We start from the raw sequence: 27,437 nt of genomic DNA, 5'->3' as shown, positions 1-27,437 counted from the left end.
TTTCACAACAAATTGTGAATTAAATGATTGCAAATTAATTTGAACAACAAACAATAATATACACTACAATGTTTTGTTTTCAGCTTTAAGTTTGAATACTTAGCTTTAATTAGTCACTATTTCCCAGTAATAAGGAATAGATAATTCATTAGCAAGAGGAATTTTAAATATACTTTGCTTAAATTTTGGCTATAAAATTCTTTTTTTGATTTAATGATAGAAAATTCCATTTACTATCTAAGTGTTAAATTGACATTAAATGTATGTATTTTAAGTATTGTGTTATCATTTTGGAAGAATGTAACTGTTTCCATTAGCCCATTTTGATAGTAGATAAACATGTAATTAAAAATATCTGAACATTATTTAGGGGTTTTTTTGTTTTTGTTTTTGTTTTTTTTACTTTTGGTTCATTTGAAAATTTCTATTAGTTCATTGTCTTAGTCTATTCTGCTCTAAAAACTGGTGGCTTATGACAAACAGAAATTTTCTGGGTTCTAGAGACTGGGAAGGTAAAAATGCTGGTAAATTTGGATCATGGACTTTGTCTGACTTGTGAGTCTAAAAGAATTTTGTGTTGTCAGTCTAGCGAGTAATACTCCCTTTTCATAAGAGAATAGAACATGATATGACTATTGAGTGACCAATATTGAGGTAGACTGTGGCAGAGATGAGATGGATGCTAATTCCATGTCCTTTTTCTGGTTGCATAAGAGTACAGCATTCATCACTTTCCTTCAGAGTTTGGTTCATAGTTTTATTAGGGGTGTCCTCACGGGGTGGAAGGAGCCATAAGCTCCCCTGGGCCTCATCTCTAAGGGTGCTGGTCCCATTCATGGGGCTTACACCCTCATGACCTGATCACCTCCCAAAGACCCCACCTCTGGTTACCACCACCTTGAGGTTAGGATTTCAGCATTTGAAGTTTTGAGAGAATATAAACATTCAGATCACATCATTAATGTAGAAATAATGGTTCTGAATAAACATTAGTGAATGAATGTCAGAGAAGCAAGGAATCGACTTCCAGTTGACAAAACTAAGAAGTAGCATCAAAATCTTGCTTAAATCCCATTCTCTTCAATTACTGGGGACGGGCTAAGGGTAAGGAGAGATGAGTGCAACACTGGATATTCAGAGTTCTAGGGAATAGATTCTTTGAAATTATCACCTGCACTGTGTCATTTCACTTTAACACGATCTTTAGCTAAGTTATCTTTTACAATAAAACTGCTTGTTAATACCAGTTAAGCACGTGTTATACAATATTTATACATACAACTGAAAACTAGAAGTGTAGCTCAGCAGTACAGCACTTACCCAGCATGCACCAGGTCCTGAGTCATAATCCCAATATCAGAAAAAATACATACTCTCAAGTATTAGGCAATAACTAAAAAATTTTAAATAAAATTTTTTTTCTGTAGTTTCATTAAAGGGGCTTTTAGCACTTAACTCCTATTTCATGGAATCATAAATCAAAAAAACACAGAAAATCTTGAGCAAACACTTGGCCTTGCTTTCTGCCCATGACTGGTAACCTAATATTACCTTCATTTCACAGATGTGTATTGTGGCCCAGAGAAGTTAATTGACTTTCAGATAGCTGGTAAAGATGAAAGGGTGACAGGAAACAGGCTTCTAAAGGCCAGGCTTTTCTACTACAGCATACTGTCTCACTTTCTTGATGACATTTTCTTCCCATTCAAATAATTTTAGTAGAAAGAAAAAAGATACCAAGTTATCAATTTAATTAAATGCAGTGGTTTTTTTGATATTGAATTAGGGGAGTCACCTCAAGTCATTGAAACACATAACCCTCAAATCTCTTCCTTAACAGAAAAATAAAACATTTCTTTCTCATGTCGGAGCCTGATGTGTGTTGGGCAGCTGTCCTTGGAAGTTTGCTGCCAAACAATGACTTAAAGAAGTGGATTCCTTCCATCTTCTGGTGATGCCCTCTTAGACACTTGACCTCTCAGATCACCAAGGAAGACAAGGAGGCTGGGTCTAGTACATGTGGGCTATTATGGAGCTGCCTTGAATGTGTGGGCCTCATCCAACTGGCCAAAACCTAATCTCATGGCCCACCTGAACTGTGAGAGAAGGTGGTGAATGTTGCATTCCTGTACAGCAAGGAAGAGGACATGGCATAGTGAGCATCCTCTCATCTCTGCCACAGTCTACTTCTTGCTAAAAGATGAATATTTCACTAAATATTCATAGCATGTTCCATTCTCTCATGAAAAGGGAGTATTATTCACAGGGTGACAACACAAAATCTTCTAGTCTCAGGATTCAAAGTCCATGATCTTTGATTACACATTGTCCCCATCAAATAATGGTGACAGTGGTGACCATGATCAAATTATCGGCCTATAATCAAAATATACAAGAGAATAATGCTTTTCCCCATGTAAGGGAGATTGTGGAACCAGGAGTTGTTTCAGTCTTAAATATTTTAAGTCTAATATTTCTGGAATCTTAGCATTTTAATATTACAGTTTCCTGAACTCTTATTAGGGTTCTGATCTTTTTGTTTCCTGACAGTCCGTGTGTCTGGATTTTTTTTTTTTTTTTTTTTTTTTTGGCATACACTTTACCTTCCTCTTCTGTCAAGTTGATCCTGTCTTGAAAAATAGGTATAATATAGAAGACTGGGTTTACAACTTGAAGGTTAAAGCTTGATCATCAGTGTGCAAAGTTGAGTTAGGAAATTTAACAAACACACTTGGAAATTTCAAAGACTATCATGGTAAAGATTTGCCTCTGTTCAATTCAGTCCAATAAAGGTAACTTGACTCACCAAAAAAGAATGCAGGGATTCATGTTCCTCACATCTCATGCTGTTAATGTTAAAAATATGGCTTCAGAGTTTATCAGAGAAGGGAAAGAGAAAGAGTGATTGATCATGAAACTACATAGGTAGGTGTGGAAGTGATATGCCTCACTCCATCCTGATGCAGTTGGCTGGAAATCATTGACGTATGTGAATGTATCTGTAAGAATGTCAGCAAGAATAGTCTTCCTCCAGGACCCAAATGGGAAGTGTAAGGTATTTAGTCAGCCTCAATTGCAAATGCATTCCTTCCTAGTGAAGTAATCTTTTTGATTTACATTTCTACTTTGTATAAGCATACATTTATTGTTATTCCTCTGCTGTCATCCAGAGCATTTGAGGCTATTAAGTATGAATTATACACCTTCTAAAGTTGATGGTGATGATGGTGGTGGTGGTGGTGATGATGATGACTGAATATTATGTTCCAGGACCTTTTCTAAGCATATTACAAATATACTCATTTTTAATATTCACAAAAATCTTATGAGATGGGTATAATCATTATCCCTCTAATATGGATAAAGAAACTTAGGTATAGAGAAATTTTAAAACTTGCCCAAATTGACTTTGGTAATAACTGATGAAGCATGTCTTTCAACAATCCAGTCTTAGCCTATAACTCCACTCTATAGTATCTCTCCTGAGTTGGGGGGAAGAATATAGTTATTATCTGAATTGTGTGCAATTGGCTAAAAACAAAGGTTGCAAATGAGAAAATAATTCATTATAGCATAAAAAGAAGTAAGATCTTTCCTTTATGATGTATCGCTATGTATGTCTGTTAGATTATTTGGTGTTCTGCATTGATCGACATATAAATACGGACAGTTTTATAGCCATTCACCATCTCATTCTCAGTAACTGATCTGATTGGAAAGATCAGAGTTATCTATTCTGATCTACAGGCAAGTCACTTTACCTGCTTTTTGAATTCAGAAAATATTTATTGAGCTTAAAATCTTTAAAAATAAATAAGAACCTTGAGGGGTTTGGGGAATTATGCTTATGAAGCAATCATCCTCACCACTGTAACCTAAGTGGGAAAAGGCATCTCATCTTGAATGACAGGCAGGAAAGAAAGCTCTCTTTCAAATTTATTGTAACACGATTATACTTGTTAAAAACAAAAACACTTTATGCCAACCATACCCTCAAGCAATTTACTGAATCAAATCAGAGTTCCAATATTAAATTTAAAGTGAGAGCAAAGGAGATCAAAAGACTCAGGAATAAGAAGGTGAATGATTCTAGGAGGATTAGAGTTGAAAAATCTATGGAAGTCAACATAGGGAGATTAGAAATTGTCATTTTTAGATGGTCAGCAATGACTCCAGAGAAAATTTACCCATCTACAATCAATGATAATTCTTTGAGGCTATAAATAGACTGTCATCAGGTAAAGAAGAACAAAGTGTCATTCCATGTGTTTGATAGAGGTGACTTGTCACTTTTAAACAGCTCAGACAATGTTTCTCTAGCCTTCTGTGGATAGATACTCCTTGACTTATTCTGGGTTATGTCTAGCCCAGCATAAGTTGAAAATATTAAGTAAAAAAAACAGTGTTTAACATACTTAACTTAGTGAACATCATAATGTACTAAAACAGTACACTGCTGATCACACACACAGCTGGCTTGGAGCTGTGGCTTACTGGCACTGCTCAGCACCAAGAGAGAATATTGTATTATACCTTACAAAAAATCAAAATTCAAAATTAGGTACAGAGAGTACAGGTTCTACTAATGCTTCTTACTTTCATGTCATTGTAAAGTTGAAAAATTTTTAAGTCAAATCATTATAAGTTGGGAACTGTCTGTACATGGTCCAGGATGAGATGCATGCTGATCTAGAAAAGACTAAAGAGGAGAGACTAAATGAGAAAGTTCCCAAGGAGAAGCATGTAATACATATGTATGAAACTCAGGTGAAAAGTTATTTGTAATAAGATACATACTTATAACACTATAATTTTCAGATTTAATTATCCAAATAGGTAGTGAAATAGAGATACTATTAAGAATGTATATAATTTACTTCAAATGGTTAGGGCTCAGGTGTTCTAATTTCTAGGGTTATTTTATACACCCAACCCATTTTAAGATGTTGATACTCATGTTTGCACAATGTAAGTGAAAATCCTATGCCTCCAAGAGATCAGTTAACTAGTTCAGTAGCAAGCAACAAAGGACCATTGGTAAGCTGGGTATTGTGTGATTTTTAAATTCCAAGATTTTAAATCCCAAGATGTCTTGATATGAGGCATCATTTACTGATAATATATAATTTACAAATCAAATTTCCAGTTACCAGAACAAATGTGTTCTCATACAGTTCGATAAGTATTTTTTAATAAAACAAGTAGCAAAAATATTAATTCTTTCATAAATAATTTTTTATTTTCAAAATATGACAGTTGTAATAAAAGCTGAAGCTTATAAAACTGATGAAAATTATGAATCAAAATTAAATGCTCTTGTCTTCTTTCAGAAGTTTTTAAGTGAATGTTTATGTTCTACTTGAGGAATCCCACCATTAGTAGCTTGTTAGTGCTGTCCTTGTTACTAATAGGTATTCTAACATTTGCTTTGTTTTATTCTAAACCAACCCATTTTGGTATTTGTGCAATATAGAAAAGCCCCTGAATGTGAGACTTTTTTTTCTTCTAGAATCTTATTCTTTATGACTTAATCAACTATACCATTTCCTGGATATCATACAGAAAATAAATGCATAGACTTTGCTTGACTTTACTAAGCTGTGTAGAACTCACCATTTGAGAAAATAATATCACAAAATAACCTCATACAGTGAGCATCTAAAGGAAAATAAATTTGGCAGAACCTTTGTTAAAATAGATGAATAGATTTTTTTCTTTTCTGTGGTAAACATAAAAAATGAGGTGGAGTGGTATCATTTAGTATTAGAAAAAGTAATTTCTTAGACTAGGAGGTTGACATATTTGGTATAAAATATTAGCAAAATATTCCAAATTATTTGCCTTCCATTCATAACTGTCAGCAATGGAATCTGCTTGAATTGAATATAGTATACTGAATTTAATATTCATTCCCAATTATATTCTTTTGATCAATGGCCATAAGATGTGATCCAAATCAACCACCTTTATGCATAGATGTTAACAAATAATAATGAGCAAGAAAGTGATCAGCTGGGTAAATTGGTAATGTGGAGATGATGTTTATATATAAATTGAGGAGATGAGGAGAAAGGCCCTTTATGTATTCTTAATGAATCTACATCAGATTCCCAACACCTTCTTTCCCAGATCTTTTCATGGCTAATGTTTTAGTCAGCTTTCTTGCTGTCATGACTGAAAGACCTGATAAGAATAGTTTTGTATCAGGAAAAGTTTATTTGGGGTTTTAGAATTTCAGTCCATAGGTGACTCATGGAGCCATGCCCCATGACTCTGTTTCCAAGGTGAGGCAGGATATCATGGCGGAAGGACATGGAAGAAAGCAACTCAGGACATGGCACCAGAAAGCAGAGAAAGATTCTCCTCATCAAGAACAAACTATATACTCCAAAGGCATGTCCATAATGACCCACCTTCTTCAGCCCCACCCTACCTGCCCACAGTTAGCCACCTAGTTAATTCCTGTCATGGTATTAATGCAATGACTAGGTTAAGACTTTCAACCCAATCATTCCACCTCTAAATTTTCATGCATTGCCTCACACATGAACTTTTGGGGGACAATTCTTATCTAAATCATAACAGCTAGCTTCTTCATTCAGGACTTAAAACATCAACATTGAGGACTTTGACCAGAGTTACACCTAACATGGTGTCACAAACATGCTTTGATCACATACTCTCTATGCCAATTTCTGATTTTCTTTCTTTTTCCATAGATTTATCTTTACCTGAAAATAATTATACAATTATAACTACATATAACTCCATTTTTACACATGAGAATATAAAATACAAAAAGGAAGATCTATTTACCTCTGTAACCACAGTGTTTAGAACATAATAGAAATTTAATAAAATTCACAGAATGGATAAACAGCTTGAGTAGAGAGTATGAACTGAGCAAAAACAAGACTCTTCCTATTTTTAAAAGACTCTATTAAATGCAATATCTCATATATTAAATCTCTTCTGCTTATTAGAAATGTCATCTGCCTTAAACTATGGAAGTACTAATCTTATAGATCAAACAATTCTGAGATATTTTCTATGATCAAAATACATATTTAAAGATTCAGAAACTAAAATCATGATTATAAATTTGCGATTCAGTTATAATAAGATTCTGCCTTCAGTAAGAATAAAAAATATTGTAGATTTCCAAATGCATAAAATAATGCAACATAATCTTATCCTTTCAAAGAAAATCACCTTTACCAACTAAATTTTACTGAAGACGTCCTCCTCACTATCTTCCTAATTATTCCTGTCTTCTACTTTCATTCTAATTGAAGACTAAAGGCAAACATACATCTGCCTATAGGAAACAGACTATGTTGCTTACAAACATAGCCTCCTGTGGAAACCAAACAAAAGGGAAATACAAAGAGGAGGTTGTATATTTTAAATTTCCAATTAGACCAATTTACTTATTTCAACACATTCATCCTTATTTCTTTTAGTCTCTTCATAAGTGGGCTGGTTGATTTTTGCACTGTGGCCTTTTTACATCTGAAAATAAATTAGGTCAGGGCTAACAGTTTTCAGTTGTTTTTCTTTTGCACCTAATTTTTCTTTCTCCTTCTAATTCTTATTTAATCATGCATTAGCTATTGTTTTCAATCACTGTTACAAAGCCTTTATTGAGTACTGCCCAGGGCAATGGTGAATGAAATCTAAATTTTTATTAGAATAAATATCCAAAACAAATGAGGGAAATTAGTAAAAAGACATCATGCTTTCAAGACCTTTGATTTTTTTTGTTAAGAAAGCAAAATCGTTAAAAACATATCCCAATGGTTGTTATGGAAACGGATTGAACTGGGGAATGCAAAGGGGAGACTGATACTTCAAATATCACTCCATGAGGAAAAATTACATTCACTGAGCAGCTTGAAGTAGTGTATTAACTTTAATTGTATAGTTACTGAACAATGTCAAAACATGATTATTTACAATAGTAATAATTGATCTAAAATGTTTCTTACTTGAAGAAATCTTTTCCTCTAAGGAGTAAAGTCACGAGATCACATTCACATTGGCTCTATAGCAAAATGTGTCATGTCTGTCTGCTTAAATTAGATCTAAATTAAATTGTGAGCTTCTCAGAAAGATACCTAGTTCTTAGTTAACTCTACAATCTGCATACTATTTAGAACGCTCTTGTTTTTAAATATTTCATTATCTGAGGTCCAATGGGAAGAGTTGTGGAAACCCAAAAAGAACAGGACCCCTGTGTGTATTGGGATTGAAGACTGTTGGTTTAAAAAATATCAAGTCAATTGAAAAATATCAAGCAAAATATCAATTAATTTTGCTTCAGAATAAAAATTATAGCTGGAAATTAGTCGAACTGACCAACAAAAGTCTGCTGAGACTTTTCTGTGTAACAATCTTCTTATTCAAAAGATAAGTGGAATGAATTCATTAGAGTTCTCATATAAATTTTCTATCTGTAAGCACAATGTCAAAAAATATAATAGCATTTTAATGCCTATGTTATGCAAGAGAGTTCAGATCTGTATCTCAAAACTTCATGGTAACTTTGAAAGTATGCATTGCTATCTCATTATATGAACAGGGAAACTAAGGATTTAGAAAGATTAGAAAAATGGCAGAACAGGAATCCAGGGTCCTAATTCTTCCCAGTCCTCCATGCTGGTCCTTAGAGAACACTTTGTTCATCTCAATAGTTCACAGTTACATAATATAAAATGGCAGACCTATCTTTAGTGCACAATCTTATTAAGTTCATTATCAACCACCTTTCCAGATGGCACTGCCTAAGGAAGAAATAGCTTAGTATCCAGTGTTGTGCACTGTTAAGTTGCAATTTGGAGATTTAGAGCTATGTGTTATCATAAAAGAAAACGGGGTAAATGAATAACCAGGGAAATGAAGAATTGAACATAGTCTCACTTGAAAACATTTGAATCACAGTCCTCATCCTGTTTAGAAAATATCTTCATATTTTTTCATTAACTATCCTTTATTGAGAGCCAACTACATGCCAAATACTATTCTATACAACAAATATGCACTATTACAGAAAAAAGACATAGTCCTTATCCTCAAGAACCTAGTGAAGAAAACAAATAAATAGGTCAAGAGTAATATGGGGAGTAAACAAACGGTATTCGATATGGGTATTAGGGTGTGTACTAACACAGCTGTGAGGTTTGAGTGCTCCCCAAACACCAGCAAACTTGGTGACATATGGCATGGTGGTCAGAAGAGAAGGAAGGGGCATTCTGTAACTTTATTCAAACCATTTACCTCTATCATGTAAAAATTAAACTTCTGTGCTGTTTAATTTGAAAGATGTGTTTTACCCATTTGAGGTAATTAAGTAAAAGGAACAATCTTCAAGAATTATGATAGAGAAATGCACTTAAACTAATGCAAGTTTTTACTTTCAACAAGTAGAGGAATGAACCACGTATTTCATAGAATTTATTGTCTTTGGTAGCCAACAGGTAGTCTTATATATGCAGCCCATGGTAACATTTCTAATAATTTACTGATTCCATTGAGAGAACAATGTGTCTTCCCAATTGAATAGTGAAGAGGAACTGTGTGTCACTCCCACTGGGAAGGAAAAAGGACATATAAGAGTATTCAAATTTGCACATTTGACAAAACAGTGGAAAAATAATACAATAAAAGTCAATATTGCTGGCATTTGATGATTATGTACTGTATACCATGAGCATCTGACAGCTTGCTAACTCATTTAGTCTTCTCTAAAGCATTATGAGAAATGAACAAATCCCTTTTTTGTAGAAAAAAGAGGTAAGCAATTTGTTGAAATTTACCCTACTCATAAATCTGATTCAATAGTTCACATTCTAAGACACATTTCTATGTAAAAAATAACATGATCATAAAAAATAAAAGTATTAACTTTATTAAAAATAGATTTAATTCAGATTCATTTTTGACTAATCCTCGTTAGACTCTTACACACACATAATGTTCCCTAAGATATATATGTATCTTAGATATACATATATAATTCTCAAAACAGACCTCTAATAGATATATTATACTCCCCGTTTCACAGATAAGAAATTTAGGTTTACAGATAATTAGATACATATGGGATATGACAGATATAAAAAATAGATAGCAGATAGATAGTCATATAAATATATAGCTGATATACCCAGTTAATTATCCTTATGGGTACTAATTCTTCACTTTATTTCTTGAGAAAGGGATAGAGTTGTTTAATAGATTCTTTTTTAGGTTTAATTTATTTTAATTATTAGCATAATATCTTCTGGCAAAATATCTGTTCAACATATGAAGGAAATTCTTTTAGGTTAAAAGCCAAAAGCCACCTCTTAATTGATGGTCCGTTAAATTATTTTTTATATTACCATAATAATTGTCAGCTGTAATTATTAGGTGAAATAATCCATGAGTACAACTTTGTGATTCCACATTAAGAAACCAGCAACTCAAACACAGATATGAGAACTTAGACACCTGGTTTCTGTGTGTCTGATGCAGCCTACAGGAATAAAATTTAATTTAACAATCCAGTAATTCTTTAAAGATAAAAATGAAATAGCTTTCACACTGCAGTTACCGACTTGTCAACTTCTGCAGACACATTGTCATGCCAACCAACTTTTATTACACATATTGCAATGAAACTGCAAACAAAAATTGGTTGTCTTGTTTTCATGGGTTGAGTAATTTCACCTATGGAAATTAGACAAACTAGCAGTATTCAATGGGCATAACATTGCTGATGCTGTTATTGCCTCTCAGTAGGTGGGAATAAATTTAAAGATTAGTGCAGCCATATGCATAACTATTATCAAAGCCTGGAAGCCATGTCAATGACTTTATTTTCCACACTTTGCATTATTGGACTTCATAGTTACTGCATTTTCTGCACTTTGAAGCACAGTGGCAACTCTGTGTGGAGGAAGGCTGTTGGTGTCAACAGCTCACTTAGTCTCTCTGTGTCACATTTTGGTAACTTGGACTATTTCAAACTTTTTCATCCTTATTGTATCTATTGCAATGGTCTGTGATCACTGATCACTGGTGTTACTTCTCTATGTGTTTTGGGATATCATAGACCACTGCCTAAGACAATGAACTTAATTGATTAACGTGGAGTGTGTTCTGATTATCTGACTGACCAATCAGTCCCCTTGCCTCTTCTCCTAAGGCCCTTCCATTCCCTGAGACACAAAAATATTGAAATTAGGTCAGATAACAACTCCACAGTCATCTCTAAGTATTCATGTGAAGAGTTGCATGTCTCTTGTTTTAAATAAAAATTTAGAAATGATTAAGCTTAGTGAGGAAGGCATGTCAAAAGATGAGATAGACCCAAAGTTGGGCCTCTGTTATTGGTTATCCAAGTTGTGAATGCAAAGGAAAAGTTCTTGAAGGAAATTAAAAGTTAGTCCAGTGCATGCACAAATGATAAGAAAGTGGAACAAGCAGAGGCTGGCTTGTGAGGTCTGAGGAAAGAAGCCATCTCCACAACACCCAGTACCAGGTGAAGCACCCAATGCTGCCATAGAAACTACAGGGAGTGGTCTTGAAGATCCAGCTAGGCTCATTAATTAAGGTGATGTGGTATGCCACAGATTTTAAAGATAAATGGCACATCCTTCTCTTGGAGGAAGATGCCACCTAGAACTTTCATAGCTAGGGAGGAAAAGTCAAGGCTTGGTTGGTGATTTGCTCATCTACCATTTCAAAAATCCTAGAACTCTTAAGAAGGGCTAAACCTCCTCTGTCTGTGCCACACAAGTGGATCAACAAAATCTGAATGACAGCACATCTGTTTACAACATGCTTTACTGAATATTTTAAGTTCCTGTAGAGTAAAAAAAAAAATCTTTCAAAATAGTACTGGTTATCTAAGAGCTCTGATAGAAATATATGGCGTTAATATTGTTTTATACCTACTAACGCACCATCTATTGTGGATCAAGAAGTAGTCACAACTTTCAAATCTTATTTGAGATATGTATTTCTCAAGGCTATTATCTGCCAGAAGGAGTGATTCCTCTTATGAATCTTGGAAAAGCAAATTGAAAACCTCTGGAAAGGATCCACCATTCTAGTGTCATTAAGAACATTTGTGATTCATGGGAAGAGGTTAAAATCTCAACACTAAGAGGAGTTCAGAAGAAGTTGATTCCAACCCCACAGAGAACTGTGAGGAGTTCAAGACTTCAGTGGAAAAAGTATTGTCAAATATGGTGACAATACCAGGAGAACTAGAATTAGAGGTGGAGTTTGAAGATGTTTGTAATGATTAATTTGAGTCATCAACTTGATTGGATTATGAGATGCCAATGATTAAGAGGTCTCTGGGTGTCAATGAGGGCATGTCTAGGAATGATTGGAATGTGGGATAGTGAACTGAAGTGGAGCCCTCCCTAAGCGTGGGCAGCACTGCCCAATAGGATGGAATAAAGGCTGGAAGAACAAGGAAGCAGATGCAGGTGCAAGCTTGGCTCTTCTTGAATGGGTTCTTGATTAATGCTTTGATCTTCTGAGGATATCGGACTCTTCTTCTTCACTCTTCTAAAGCGAACTCTGTCAGTGATTCTTCAGTAGTTTCCAGGAACCTTGTTCTCGGACTAGGGTAGCACTGTTGATCCCTCTTGTTCTGGGACTTCTGCTTCTTAGACTGAACAGTTACTGGTTCTTCCAGCTCCCCAGCTGCAGACAGACACTGTGGACTATCCAGCTTCTGGTCATGTGAGCCAATCTAATAAATCCCCTCTTCTAATCACACTTCCTGTTGATTCTGTTCCTCTAAAGAACCCTGACTAATACAATGTGACTGAATTGCTATAACCTCATGATAAAACTTTTTAATATCATGGATGAGAAAAGAAAGCTGTTTCTTGAAGTAGAATCTACTTTTGGTGAAGATGTGAATATTGTTGAAATGACAACACTTGACTTAGAATACTACATAAACTTAGTTGATAAAGCAGTGGCAGGGTTTGAGAGCATATTGAAACAAGTTCTGCAGTGGGTAAAATGCTGTCAGATAGCATTGCATGCTACACAGAAACCTTTCATGCAATTGGAATGTGGAAAACTTCACTGTTGTCTTATTTTGAGAAATTGCCATAGTTGCCCCAACCTTCAACCACCACTGTCCTGATCAGTTAGCAGCCATCAACACTGAGGCAAAACCCTCATTCAGAAAAAGATTAGGACTCAAAGAAAGTTTAGATGCTCATTAGCATTTTTAATAATAAATTATCTTTTCTTTAGGTGTATATATTGTTTCTGTAGTTATAACACTACAGCATATTTAACAGACTACAGAATAATGGAAGCATAACTTATATAGAGTGGTAAGCCAAAACATTCCTATGACTCATTGTATTGCAATATTTGCTTTATTACAGTGTCTGGAACCAAACCTGTAATATCTCCAAAGTACACTTGTCATATCTTATAAGCAGATTTCACTGCTACTTATTTAAATTAATTCCTTTAAAAATAGACTTTAGTTTTTAGGGAAGTTTTAGTTTCATAGCATATTGAGCAGAAGGTACAAAGATCTTTAATATACCACTAGCCCCATACAGATATAAGCTCCCAACTATCAACATCTCCTACCAGAGTGGCACATTTCTTATAACTGATGAATCTACATTGATATCATAATCACCTAATGTGCCAGCATTTACATTAGGCTTTACTCTTGATATTATGCATTCTATGAATTTGGACAAATGCATATGTTTCCACTGTGATACTATCACACAGAGTATTTCTCTGCCCTAAAAATTCTCTGTTTCTTGCTATTCATCCCCACTTTGCCCCTAACACTTATATGTCAATTCTTCTACAGAGATAGACTTAAATTTAGTGAAAGACACTTAACAAAGCTCATTATTTAACCTAGTCTTAATGCAATGTGTTTGCTAATCTTTGGATTACTATAATACTTTTATTTTGTTGCATAAAAGTAAATGCAGAGCAGAGGCTAAAAAAAAAAATCTGGTCAGAACCTGATGTGGTGGCACATGCCTATAATCCCAGGGGCTCAGGAGGCTGAGGTAGGAGGATTCCAAGTTCAAAGGCAGCCTCAGCAACTTAGAAAAGCCCTAAGCAACTCAGTGAGACCCTGTCTCTAAAAAAAATATAAAAAAGAGCTGAGGATGAGGCTTAGTGGTTAAACACCATTGAGTTTCATCCCTGGTACCCCCCAAAAAATCTGCTCTTCCCAGATGTATTGAGGTATATATCTGACCCAAAAATTACATATATTTAAGGTGTACCATGTAATAATTTGGTAAACATACATATTATAAATTGATTAATGCATTATAAAATGATTGCCATTATCAAACTAATTAACATATTCATCATCTCATACAGTTATAGTTGTGTGCGTATGTGTGTATGTGGTAGGAATACTTAACTCTCAGGAATTTTTATGTTTGCTTATACATTGTCACATTATTAATTTTAGCCTTTATTTGCCATTTCATTTTTTCTATAGAAATTTACAATGAGTTAAGTATGTTGTTTATCTTTTAATTTCTTGAGGAAGATGCCTCAATTAATGAAATCAGCTTCTTTAGGGCTAGAAATTTTCATCTTTTTCTAATTATCATTTGATTCAATGGAGGTTTTATACCTCCACTGAGGTTTTTAAAAACATATCAGAAGTCTATTTGTTAGCTTTTAAACTTTGGGAGACTTTTCTAGTCATTATTTTATTATTGATTTCTACCCTTTGAAATTTATGAAGATTACTTAATGTCCCTCCAGATACTAATTTTAGTAATTTCTCTATTTGAGAAGAATATGCATTTCACATTTATTAGGAACAGTGTTTCATATAAATCAATTAGCTCAAGTTTGTTAATCATGTTTGTCGAATCATCTGTGTCTCTACTGATTTGTTATTTGCCTGTTTTAGAAGTTAGGGGATGTGTTAATATTTTCTATGATCATAGATTTATCTTTAATTTTTATATTTGCTGTGTATAATTTGAAGCTATGTTATTAATTGCACAAAATTTTATTTCTCTCTTTCTTACATATTAGCTGGATTATCACTATAAAATGTTCTTCTTAATAGCAATGCTTTCCTTCAAGTCTTGATACACCAATTTTTTATTAATTTTTGTATGAGATATACTTTTTGCCTTATTAACACTTTCATTTTTCTCTTTCATCATATTTAAGTTTTATCTCTTACAAATAGTTTGTAAATAGTTGTATTTTTAATTTCATGCTGAAAATATTTACTTTTAATCAATTTTAGTTTGAGTTGAACCTGACGAATTTTAATACTGGTGTTTAAGTCTACCATCTTACTATCATTTTGTATGGTAACCATCTAATTTAAATATAGCTCTTTGCCTAGAATGGTTAAGGCCCTGGGTTCAAACCCCACACCAAAAGCAGCTTTGCCACTTGTACTTCTGTGACCATGGGCAGGTTAGGCTCAGAGCATTTAAATGACTTCACCCTAATCCTTGCCTTAATTTCAATGCACAAAAAAATGATATTTTCAATTCTGAATCTACCACAAAATAGTGATATCTTTACCTAGGTACCTCACTTCTCTGTGATTATAAGCATATTATAGTTGTCTTATATTTATATTTAAGGAGTTTTAAATTTCCATCAAATGCAATCTCATCTCTCTCATACAGTTCTATGGTAAATACAGAGCAAGTATTAAAATTCACACTAGAATGACTTTATTTTAACTTGCTCAACTAAGAATAGAGTTCCTTGAAGTGTTTTCCAGTTACTCTGTCAGGTTTCCAGTGACCTAGTTCATGTGGTCTCAGAAATAATTCTCCAGGTTTTTTTGTTTCTTTTGTGACCCTGTCATCAAGCAGCCTTAATGCCCTTTGTGCCAATGGTCCACTCGGGACTACTATTATTTTTTGTGGAGGACACACTTTCCTCTACTGATGACTACTGCTTCTACCACTTTGATTGCTTTAGGCATGAGATGCTTCTTTTTCCATGTGTTTGTCTATTCCTAAGGTAGAACTCCATTCTTCCTAGCAGAGGGACCAAGCTGTAGTTTTTAAGAAGCCCTGAAACACAGGGTGAAGAGTACATATGTATCACAAAATAAGTTACAACTACCAAGAAGATATGGATCTGAAGATGGGAGCTTAGAAAGTCATCCTTCCAGTTACATGGAAACTTGTCACTGGAAACATACTAGAAAACTTATACATTAATTCCTGGTACTAGGAAAAGAAGCAGACATTTCACACAAACATGCCTAACAGCATCATAAATTGCCCATCCACATCTAAGCCAGGAGGAATGCTGCCAAGCTAAGTTCAGCTCATTTTTACTTTTTCTTCCAACAGACAATTGTTATATGATTTTCCCTATCAGATGGATTATTTCCTCCATGTATTGGAGAAGCTAAGATGAAAACATTTCAAACAAAATTTTCCCTGTCACTAAGCCAGGCAATAGTAAAAACAGAAAAGGAACTATTAATAATCATAATTAACTCTTTTAACATACTAACTCTATATACTTATGTGAAATGCATGTGTAATCCTCATGCTTCACATCTATAACCAAAGGCTGTATTTTAGCTGCCTGGCTCATCTTCCTGTCTCGAAAGATTTCTGACTTTGAGACTTTACAACCCATGGATATGGTCTTATTTGTTTCTATATATTTATTCTAAATGATAATTAAACTATTTCCTAGCTACTAAAGTGAGTCTTATTTCCTAGAAATATAACCAATATAAATATTTATGTACATCTACAGTAGTAACCTAGATCAACCTGTCCAGAAAGCTGTGCTGGTTTGAGTATGTACCTCTGAAGACAAAGTGAGATTCTAGAGAGATTGAGGTAAGACCCGATAAGTGAAAAAGTTTTATTCTTTCATAACACTTAGAGACTGAGCAAGGATCATAAATTATGTATGTACTATTTCAGTTATACTGATTACCAAAATTATTTGGAAGGACAGAGAGCAGTCTGTACAATTCTCAATTAATAAGTGTATTGGGCAGGTTTTCACAGGACATGCAGTTCCTACTACTGTTCTCCTAAAGTTACAACTTCAATATACCCAAAACAAGGTTGTTTTTCACATGCTTTTACTTCTGTGTCAAACCTGAAATTAATTCAGATATTGATTTGCAAGTACAATTTTTTGTTTTGTTTTACTCTTGGTAAAAAAAAAAAAAATACATTGTCTCTTTCTCCTTGGAAACAAAAGAATCAAGTACAAAAAACAAACAAAACAAAACAAAGCAAAAACCCATGTTGCAACTCTATTTTTTTAAATGTAACAAGAGAACACAGAAAATGGCTTACATTCATTGCTTTTTTGCTTGTCAGGATGCATGAGAAATGAAGACAGGATTCTCAATTGTCCCACCTGCTCATTTGCGGACATGGGCTTGATGATGAAATTGTAGTTCACTGTGTTCTCCTTCCTTCTAATTGCTTCAGGAAAGCTTTGATTGATGTTATACAGGGATGTGCACAATAAACTGAAACACATTATTCCTGTGTAATTGTCCCCATTTCCATTGCATTCTCTGAATTGCTTTTGCTTCATTCAGTTGTCTTTCTCAATAAAATAATGTGCTTCATGCCACATTTTTCCTTGTTTCATACAAAAGTAGCCCAGAGCACCTTGTCTGAACCAAAAACAATAAATAATATTTTGGACTCAACTTTAAACTGAGCTAGATAAGAAAACTAAATTCAATGTTTTTTTAAGTTTTCAGAGTTTGAAAGTTAAGATTGGGGGATCGGGGAATTTTTGCTAGACCTTTCTAATTTTGCCAAATGAATTATATTAATAATCAAAAACACTTCAATCTTTCTTGTCTCTATGAAACTAGCTCATTTTACACTCATGTCAATTGCATGCAATATGGAGGACAGATATAATTACCTCCATTGTACAAACATGAGAAGCTTGAAGATTAAGGGGTTTTATGCAGGGTCTCACAATTCATAGGGAAGACCACCACTGTAACCACGTAATCTTGACTTTCTACCTACTGAATCCTCATTTGTTATTTAGTTCTCTGAATCTGTACCTGTTCTATATCTTTATGAAAGTTGCCACAATGTATCTTTTTTCCAAAATTAGAAACTACTTTCCTTAGTCATTTTCCTATCAAATATGCCTCAGATATTTCTTCAATCTGTCCTTAAGTTCATTCCTTCATCATAGTTACCTCCTAATTGTCTTTCTGCTTCCAAGCTTATTGTTACTAATCTATTTTGAACTTTGCTTGAAAACATTTTTTTCTAAAACATCAATGGAGTCCAGTGCTCTCAAACCATTGATAGCCCAGATGGTTTGAGACAATAGTTACTGTCTGTAATAGCAACTCTAAATTTAGAGTGGTGTATGAACAAGGACCTGCACACTTAAGTACCCTGTTCATTAGTAATGAATCCCTTCAGTGATTGAAACTCTCTCACACCAAAGAATTGTCATGTACACTCAAAACAAATCTTTAAATGCTGAATACTAGCTGACAAATTCCTCTGGATCTTTTTGTTATTGTTGTTCTCTTCTGATGTTGGCATGAACCACCTTTCCTTTTCCTTTAAGCCTTTTATTTGGCAATTTGACTTTTTATTTTCCTTTACTTCTGCTTGCACTTGTATTTATTTAATGGACAAACCTTGGACTTTGGACTTGGTTCTAACCTGGCATGGTATTCCTTTGAGTGTTGTGTCTGGAAAATTCTCTTGGTTCTAAGAAGACAAAATTCAGTTGTGAGGCATCTGGCCCTCACTTTCATTATCAAGCAGGGCTCAATGCAGGAAGCAAATGACTCCTAATAATAATAATTCAGTTTAAGAAGAAACTTAGTCATTGAAAGTCAGATGAAGATTTTGCTGAACTTCTTGGAATACACCCACTGACCCTCCAAAGAAAGTACTAGCCCAGGTCATTACTAGACTCTGTCATGGAGCATGAATGAGAATTCCCGCCTATCATATCACAGTCACCTCTCAATATCTAGAAGACTAGGTAGCAGATGTTTCAGCATTGCTGCTGGGGACCCTTCCATTTTCACAACCTTGGTTGCCAGTAGCAGTGGTCCCAGGGACAACAGAAAGAAGCCTTTATCAACTTTCCCAACCTCAGGTGAGCATGTGATTGATAGGACTTCATTTGTATGTCAAACCCAATCTGAAAAAAGTAGTCTTTTCCTCTCTAAATCCTGAAGGAGGGAGGGATGATGGTTAAGTGAACCATTCCAGGTGTTAAGAGAATCAAATATCTGGACTGCCCACTGCTCCTACCAATATTCAGAAGACAAGTGGTGGGAGGAAGGTTTCAGGTAAATTAAGACCAGTCCTGAGGGAGACAGGAGCTGGCTTCTGAATGCTCTATCTTTCCAGGTTTGAAGGGTTTTTATGGAGAGAGGAGGAGGCAGTGAGGCTGCCAGCTGGGTGGGTCTTCACCTACAAGGGCTCCTGTGTTTTCTTGAAAACATCTCATGGAATTTGACCACCTGCCATTAAGGAAGGATGTTTCAAAGGCTATCTGAGTCCTGTGTATCTAAGGAAAGGTTTAACATCTAGTTGGGACTTATCTCCAGCTAAAGGCTTAGGGAGAGGTGGAAAGGAAAAAGGGCAGTAGTGAAGGACAGTTTCAAAGGCACCCTGTACAATAGCCCTGAGCATCTTCCCAACTCCAACCTTCTTCTCCTCAGCCCTCTGTGCAATCTCTTGTTCAAACACAGAGTTTCTTTTTATGATCAAACCTAGCCATTCATATACCAAGATTGTACTGATAAGTTTAGCAATGCACACCTAAATTACATTAAAAAATGTACATAAATTTATATAAGTAAAATTTGTACTTAAGAAAATTTATATATAATTTGCCTTTATATAAATATACAACTCATGTATGTACACAAAGGAAAGTAGCAAAAAAGGGATGAAATATTCCTAGTTATCTTGTGATAAATTTCAAGTTTATTAGGTATTATTTGATCTAGTCTATTTATCCTCCAAACTGTAAAGCAGATGATAAGCTGAAACTAAACACAAGATGAATCCTATTCCAGGAGTGTTCAAACATTTTGCATTAAGCTTTTGGAAGCTTTCATTAAATTGTTCACAGTTCAAACTTACCCACAAAATCCTGACATTTCAACATTGCTCCAGGCTATATAAAACATGTGTTAGAAAGTAAACCCCCAACTGGACCGCTATTTGAAAAATTAGTTTCAGAAACTTAGGAAATCAGGCAAGGCCAAGCTATTAACCTGCTTGCTGAAAAAGATGGGAGAGTTGTATTTCTTGTGTACAGGGGGCCTTCGGGTGATTGTTTACTTACATAATTAATTTACACATAAACATAGCTGTCCATATTCCCTTCAGTGCAGATGTCGGGGAGGGGGAATGTAAATTCATACTGTTTGTTTGCTTTACCAAAAGTTGTGTTGGCACAGATAGTAGTTAAAAAAGGAAGAATGAGGTAAAAGATAAAAAATAGGTATGAAGATCAAGACTTGGTTATTTCTCATGCTTCATTCACTCTTCCAATATCACTGTCTATAAAGTGTGTATATTTTCCATTGATGTGTATGTAATCCAGTCCAGGAGGATCCACCCCTGTTACTATCTTCCCCTTACTCTTGTCCTGGATGCCCCTCCCTAGAAATTCAACAAAAGGGTCCTACTGTGATGTGAAAGGAGCAGTAAGGAGATTTGACAACTCCTAAAGTTTCTTGCTCTGTGGGTAACTTAAATTGGCATGTATTTTCATGTGTAAGTCAAGAGGATAGCCACAAATGTGTTAATGGTACCAGTTGTCCATATAGGTCCTGTAAGTTAATAGTTGATGACCTTGAATTTTGTTTTCCATATTAACTAAAACAGGTCCTCTAGTCTTTCTTTGTCTTAACATTGTAGAATAGGGCTGGACCAATTTGTATCACCCAGTCATTTTGAAGATAAATTGGTTCTATGGACTTTTGAACGTTCTGAGTGAAATATCCACAACATATAAGCACTGAATGAGGAATTATGTATCTAATGGTCAGAAATCACGCAGACTAAAGATGCATCTTCATTCTTGGGTGCTCTTTCCTCTTGTCCTTCTAGGTATGAAGGAGTTCTGGTTGTGGTATCCATCCCAACTTTTCAGGGCTAACTTAGCTACTCAGTCTGGCGGGACAAGTGTCCCTTCCCTAAATCTTGGCACCTCCTGCACCTGCATATTCGTTCAAAGAGAATGGCCTTGCCAGGACCCGAAGCCCATGCTTCTGTCCTTCAATGAAAGGTCCAAGTGGTTCTACACTCTGTCTAGAACCTGCAAAGATTGGGTCCTGCTTCCATTTCAAAGAGATTCAAAATGTGGGAGCTATAAGTGTTCCTAATTAATTCAGCTTCAAAATACCTAGAACCTCTAGCATTTGATTTTTGATTCGACATCTGGTATATGACACAGATTTATATGGCCAGAATAGTTGATATTTATGGAATGAGATAGAAATTAAAATAATGTTTGTTACCCACAACTAGACATTTTACTCACCATTTTTTTTCCTCAAGTTATTTTTGAAACCTATGTGTATGTGTACATAAACTTGAAAACACATTTTTGCTATCATAATGTAAACAACACTTTCTTTTCTACTCTTATGGCATCAATGTTACTTGCCTTACATAAAGAACTCTAAGCACATCAATGAATGTGTTTTTACTTTGGCTTATTAAAAATATCCATTTTAGTCCCTTGAAATGGGCTTCCATTAAACTACATTATTTATAAGTCATGTGTATAAAAAAGGATATCCACAGAACAAAAGTCCAATGTTCAATGACTGAAACATTAGGTTTTACTGAAAAATAAAAAAGGAAGAATGAGGTAAAAGGTAAAAAATAGGTATGAAGATCAAGACTTGGTTATTTCTCATGCTTCATTCACTCTTCCAATATCACTGTCTATAAAGTTATACCTCTATATAGTTAAAAGCAATATTTAAAGAAACAAGGGACATTAAAATTAAACCAAAAGCAGAAACTTTCAATCAGGATGGACATCTGAATCATGGAAGAGGAGGAGGAAGAAAAGGAGGTGGAGGAGGAAGAGGAGGAAGTGAAGGAGTGTTTGCAGGAGTGGATGCTGGTAGGGAGTATCCCCCATACTCATGCTTTATCTTGAGTCCACTGAGTCAGCATCCATAACATATTTACACTGGCTCCTTATTTTAGATTTGTGCTTTTTCAGCTTTATTGGTTTCAAAGTTGCCAGTCAAGAAAAAGACAGGTCTTATTTTCATTGGCAACATGTCTAATTGCATGGTCCATTCATTTCAATTTTGCAAGGCTTCAAAGTAAAGTTTAATTTATGCATGCTGTTCAAGGAATTAACAACATCAGCCGTAACTTTCAAAGCATCCCTGGAGTATATCCAGGCTAACTTCATTGGCCATAACAAGTGGGAAGGTGTTTTTCTGTTCAGCCATGTCTTATTGAATGCAAACCATGTCACAGGCACTGAGCTAAGCTGAGGGACATTCTGCCGTTATGAAATCTCCTGCCTTAAAGAAACTTAAAAGTCTGAAAGGAAACATTTGATTTAATGTCAGAAGTAATTCATCAGTCACTATTTTGGTCAACTTATCTATTCAATAAATGTGTAAATCATGTCAATTAAAAAAGAAATCTAATCCAGTTATTGAAAAGAAAGTATTTGACCTGCATACTTATTCTTTAATGGCACTGATTAGAATAATCTCCCAAAAGGCTCACCTGCTGTGGTCTTCAGCTAGTCTTTGGTCCTTGAAATGGCTAATTCTCTCTCCCTAACACTCTCCTAATTCAGCGGGGGGAAAAAATCAAGTTGATTGGAAATCTGGCTATTAAAAGACAACTAAAGCTCTGCAAAGCATCAGTACACTTACAAGAGGTTTCTATGTGAATAGTTCCACACCACTACATATCTTATTTTCAGCCTAAGTTGAAAAGAGATATTGTCATCTACCTCTCAGTTCTAGAAAGAGAAAGAGGATAATGGGACTGCTTTTAGTTTCCATTGGGAATGACCACAAAATAATAATAAGATGTTTTTGATAACAATTTCTTTTTTATTTAAAAAATTGTGATATATCGTCTATATTCAAAAGGAACATAATTCTGTATAATCTTGGACTTTAGAACAATATTTTGTATTATTACTTGTTCAGAGATAAGTTTGAGGAAACCATGAACTTTACCCAGTAGGTCCACCCTTGTTATTCTGTGTGTCACCATCTGCTATCTTCCAGAGCATTTACCATATTTTCTTTTTAGCCAATATGTTCATTTACTTTTTTTTTTTCTGTTTTCCCTAATAGCTCTATGTTTGCTAAATAGTGTACCCTAGAGTCTAATGCAACACTACATTCAACTACCTCTCAACAGAGAGTAACAACAAATAATAGTGGCTAAAAAAATACCACTTGAATATTCTATTGTTCAATAAAATCTATGTTTATATATAGCTCTAGGGTATTTGTTTCATGACTATGAATTTGGGGAGTCACTTTTTAAAAAGCCAAATTTCAAAAGTGAATTCTTTTAAAGAATTAGTAATTGTTCTTATTGTATATGTTACCCTTGTTTTAGTCAGCCTTTTCATCTCTGTGACCAAAAGACCTGACAAGAACAATTTTAGAGGAGGAAAAGTTTACTAGGAGACTCACGGTGTCATAGGTCAACTCCATTGCTCTGGGTCAGAGGTGAGGCAGAACATCATGGCACAAGAGTGTGATGCAGGAAAGCATCTGAGGACATGGAACCAGGAAACAGATAGAATCCCCTCACCATGGTCAAAATATATACCCCAAAGTCATGACCCCAGTGACCCACCTTCTCTAGCCACACCTGCCTACAGTTACCACCCAGTAAATCCCTATCAGGGGATTAGGTTAAGGCTCTCATGACCCAATCATTTTACCTCTAAACATTCTTGCACTGTCTCACACATGAGCTTCTGGGGAATACCTCATGTCTAAACCAGAATAATCTTCATTCTAAGCCATAGAGGAGGAAATGTGTTCATTAATGCTTGCTGGCCTCTGAAACCCACCAAAGATGTCCTTATAACTGTTGGATATGTAATGGGTGAGTAAATTAAAATGCACTAAAACTTAGAAATTGCTCTATAAAAGTTGTTAAATTACTAGATAATAATCCAAATCAATTAAACTAGATAAGAAGTTGGCTAAGTAAATTAGTTAATAACATTCTGTGTTATTTTTAACAACTCATAACACTGTGTTATTTGTCAATTACTCCATTTTTCAGCATTTGATATCCTATGTTTTATGTAAAAAAAAATTTCAAAGGCTGAATAGTGTTTGATACATAGAATGGCAAAACATAATACTATTCTCTCTCATTGACCAAAAACAGTTGACTCCTGTGTTACATGATAATACACAGCTCACCCCCATGTTCTGCACTGGAGAAACATTCAATATATGGGTAACCATGCACAAATGACTTTGTTAAATCCTGCATTCATGTAGAAAGTGAAGGACAAATTGCTAGTAACTGAGCCATGTTATAATTTTACTGATATTCCAAAATTAGTGAATATATCTTAAAAATATTTTGGTGAGGAAATAATTACAAGGATCAATAATTGTGCAAACATAAGAAACTATGTGGATACCTACACACTTTCAAATTTTTAGAATGGAAGAGTTTGTAAGCTAGGAAAAGACAGCTTGTGTTCAAAGATAATTTATTAATTTAACAAGTAAGAAGTATGATATACATGAATAATAAGGTACTGTCTTGAGAGAGAAAACCTCAAGGTCAAATTAACCATGGATCTCCATGACAGATAGAAGTCAACAGCATAAATTTCAGAATTGTCAAAGAATGGAGAAAAAAGTGCATCCAACTATACAGACCCTGAGAGCATATAACATCAAGAACATACAGGGTTATATGTTCCCTTTGTTTTATAAAGTTTCACCCACTGGACACTTAAGACAGGTGCTCACTTTAGCAATTATTCAGCCCTTATAGTCCCTAGAGCAGACCTAATTATACTTCAGTACTGTTTCCTCTGAAGATCTAATGGAATGACTGAAAAGAAAAAAGTGCTAGATCAATATTGCATTATTGGAGGTAGCTCCTGAGTGGGAAGACAGGACAGAGACGGAACAGAAAGAGAGAGAGAGAGAGAGAGAGAGAGAGAGAGAGAGAGAGAGAGAGAGAGAGAGAGAAAGAACACACATTGTCATACCTCAGAGGGAGACTATTCTGAAAAAAAACCTTCAAAAAATAAAGACATATAAAATGCATATTTAAAAATTTTTTGTTGTGTTAAGAATACTTAAGAGCAACTCCTTTCACAGATAAAGGCATAAAGTTTTGCAGCAAGATGAATAGATGAAATATGTGGTACATAGGTAGAAGAGGATGATTCATTTGTAAAGAAGCAAGAAATCATACTATGTGCAACAGTATGGGTGGACCTGGGGACAATACACTAAATGAAGTCAGTCAGTCCAAAAGGATAAATGTGCATCATCACGCTTACATGAGGAAACTGGGAGGGTTTAGAAGCAAAGGACAGAACTGTGACTCCCAGGACTGGGGAAAGTTGCTAAAAATTAATGTTATTAATATAAAAATATTATGTAATGCAGATAAATATGTTCTGGATATGATAGGTGCTGTGTAAATAGTTAAATAAGCTGTATATTGAACTATTCTATTTAGGTATATATGCTTTTAAAACCTTAATTTAAAATAACTATGTATATACATATGAGATTTGAGTGATTGTATTATTGGAATTATTAAAATTGAATTATATGCTTGAATGTAGTCTAATTTGATTTGATTGTTTGCTTATATACTCCTTTAGTAATTTCATCCCCTCAATTTATTTTATTTATACTCTCCCAAAATACCTGTAATATTGGAACCTCATTCTTTAAACAAAGACTTGAATTATATAGAGATTTTTAACATTTCTGTAAAAAGATAATATATTCTGTAAGCTGGCTATAATTTCTTTTCCTCAATTTCTATCACTAAATCTTGGAAATAATTTAAAAATATTTTATCTCCAAGTACATTGATTATGGTTTTATTAAATTTAGAAAAACAAAATATAATTTTCCTGGAGGCACAACATTATTTGATTATCCTTATCATGAGTTTCCTTTGGGGTACTTTCTTTTAGCATACTTTAATTACTTCTTTTGATCATTCCACTTTGTGAATGTTTCTGCTCTAGTAGTGATAATTGCAAAATGGATGAACCAGGATGGAAAATTATCAACTCAGTTAATCATCTAAGACTAATTTAAAGATCATTGATATGATTTTTAAGACAACAGTAATGGTTTGTATGTAATGCTAACCTGGATTTGACTAGCAAGCTGTTTTTGCTGTAAAATTAGAAGGATAATAGCTCTCCTAATCTCCAATATCTTAATGTATACATTCTATCTTTCATAAGGTAGAATTCCAGTAGTGGACACAGCAAGGTGTTTAGGGTCAATTAGACTTGGGTGCAGATTTTACTCCTGCCACACATCCACTACCTGATCCAGAATAGTTGTTTTAAACTCTTACTTAGCTTCTTCATCTGTAACAAAAGGGCAGTAACACCGTCCATGCTGGGTAGCTGTGAGACAGTCCTTATAGAGCACCCAGCAAAGCAATTAAAATTGTAATTGTTGTCAATCTGACACACATGTCAGATGAAGTATACTTGTAGATATCTAAATTAATGTGGAAGCATGAAGAAGATTCTTCATTCATTTACTTACTCTGAATTTTGGTAGGTTAAAATTCTTTGAGTTTTATAATTATCATGAATACAGAGGCATAAAATTAAAATAAAATGAGACTCTGCACTGTTAGCACAATAGATATAATGGTATGAAAAAGGGAAGGGCTAAAAAAGTAGTCACAGTCTTAGAATGCAGTTATAAAAGGGATTTTCCATCAAGATCCTTTAGTGGACTCCAGGGTACTAGAGATGACTCCACGTTCTGGGTAGAATTGTATGTGAAGTTCACTCTTCTGGAGGAAGGAGTTGCAGACTCCATCTTTGACTTCCACACCAGCAGCAAATGGCTTAAAAATTAATACCTCTTCTTTTTTGCCTTACATTCATATAGTTGGTAAATGAATAGAATGCATTTGGGTTTTTAATCATGCATCTTGCTTTCCCCTAGTTGTGCCTACATGTTGGCAGAGAGTAGAAATAATTGCAGAGCAGGTGAATTTTAGAATGGAAGTCCAAAAAGAAGAAGGGGTGAGTCTTCTTTGTAATAAATGAATCCCGTAATCCAATGCTTAGAGTAGGTGTTCGTGAAAAGAAATGCAAACCATGTACCTCTATAATGACATTTCTCTGAATTCCCACCTTAGAAATCAAATGACAAAGATTTACATCTAAGAATTTCAATGATG

General features: G+C 34.6%; 1 protein-coding gene across 2 annotated transcripts in view; it reads left to right on the top strand.

The window, feature by feature from the left end:
• Marchf1 (membrane associated ring-CH-type finger 1) overlaps window positions 1-27,437 on the top strand; it is a 761,820-nt gene that overhangs the window by 459,408 nt on the left and 274,975 nt on the right. The gene's annotated exons all lie outside the window — the stretch shown is intronic.

Source organism: Sciurus carolinensis, chromosome 4 (genome assembly GCF_902686445.1).
Source record: "Sciurus carolinensis chromosome 4, mSciCar1.2, whole genome shotgun sequence".
NCBI classification, from domain to species: Eukaryota; Metazoa; Chordata; class Mammalia; order Rodentia; family Sciuridae; genus Sciurus; species Sciurus carolinensis.
Note: the sequence above shows the minus strand (reverse complement) of the source record. Positions and strands in the feature narration are given on the sequence as shown.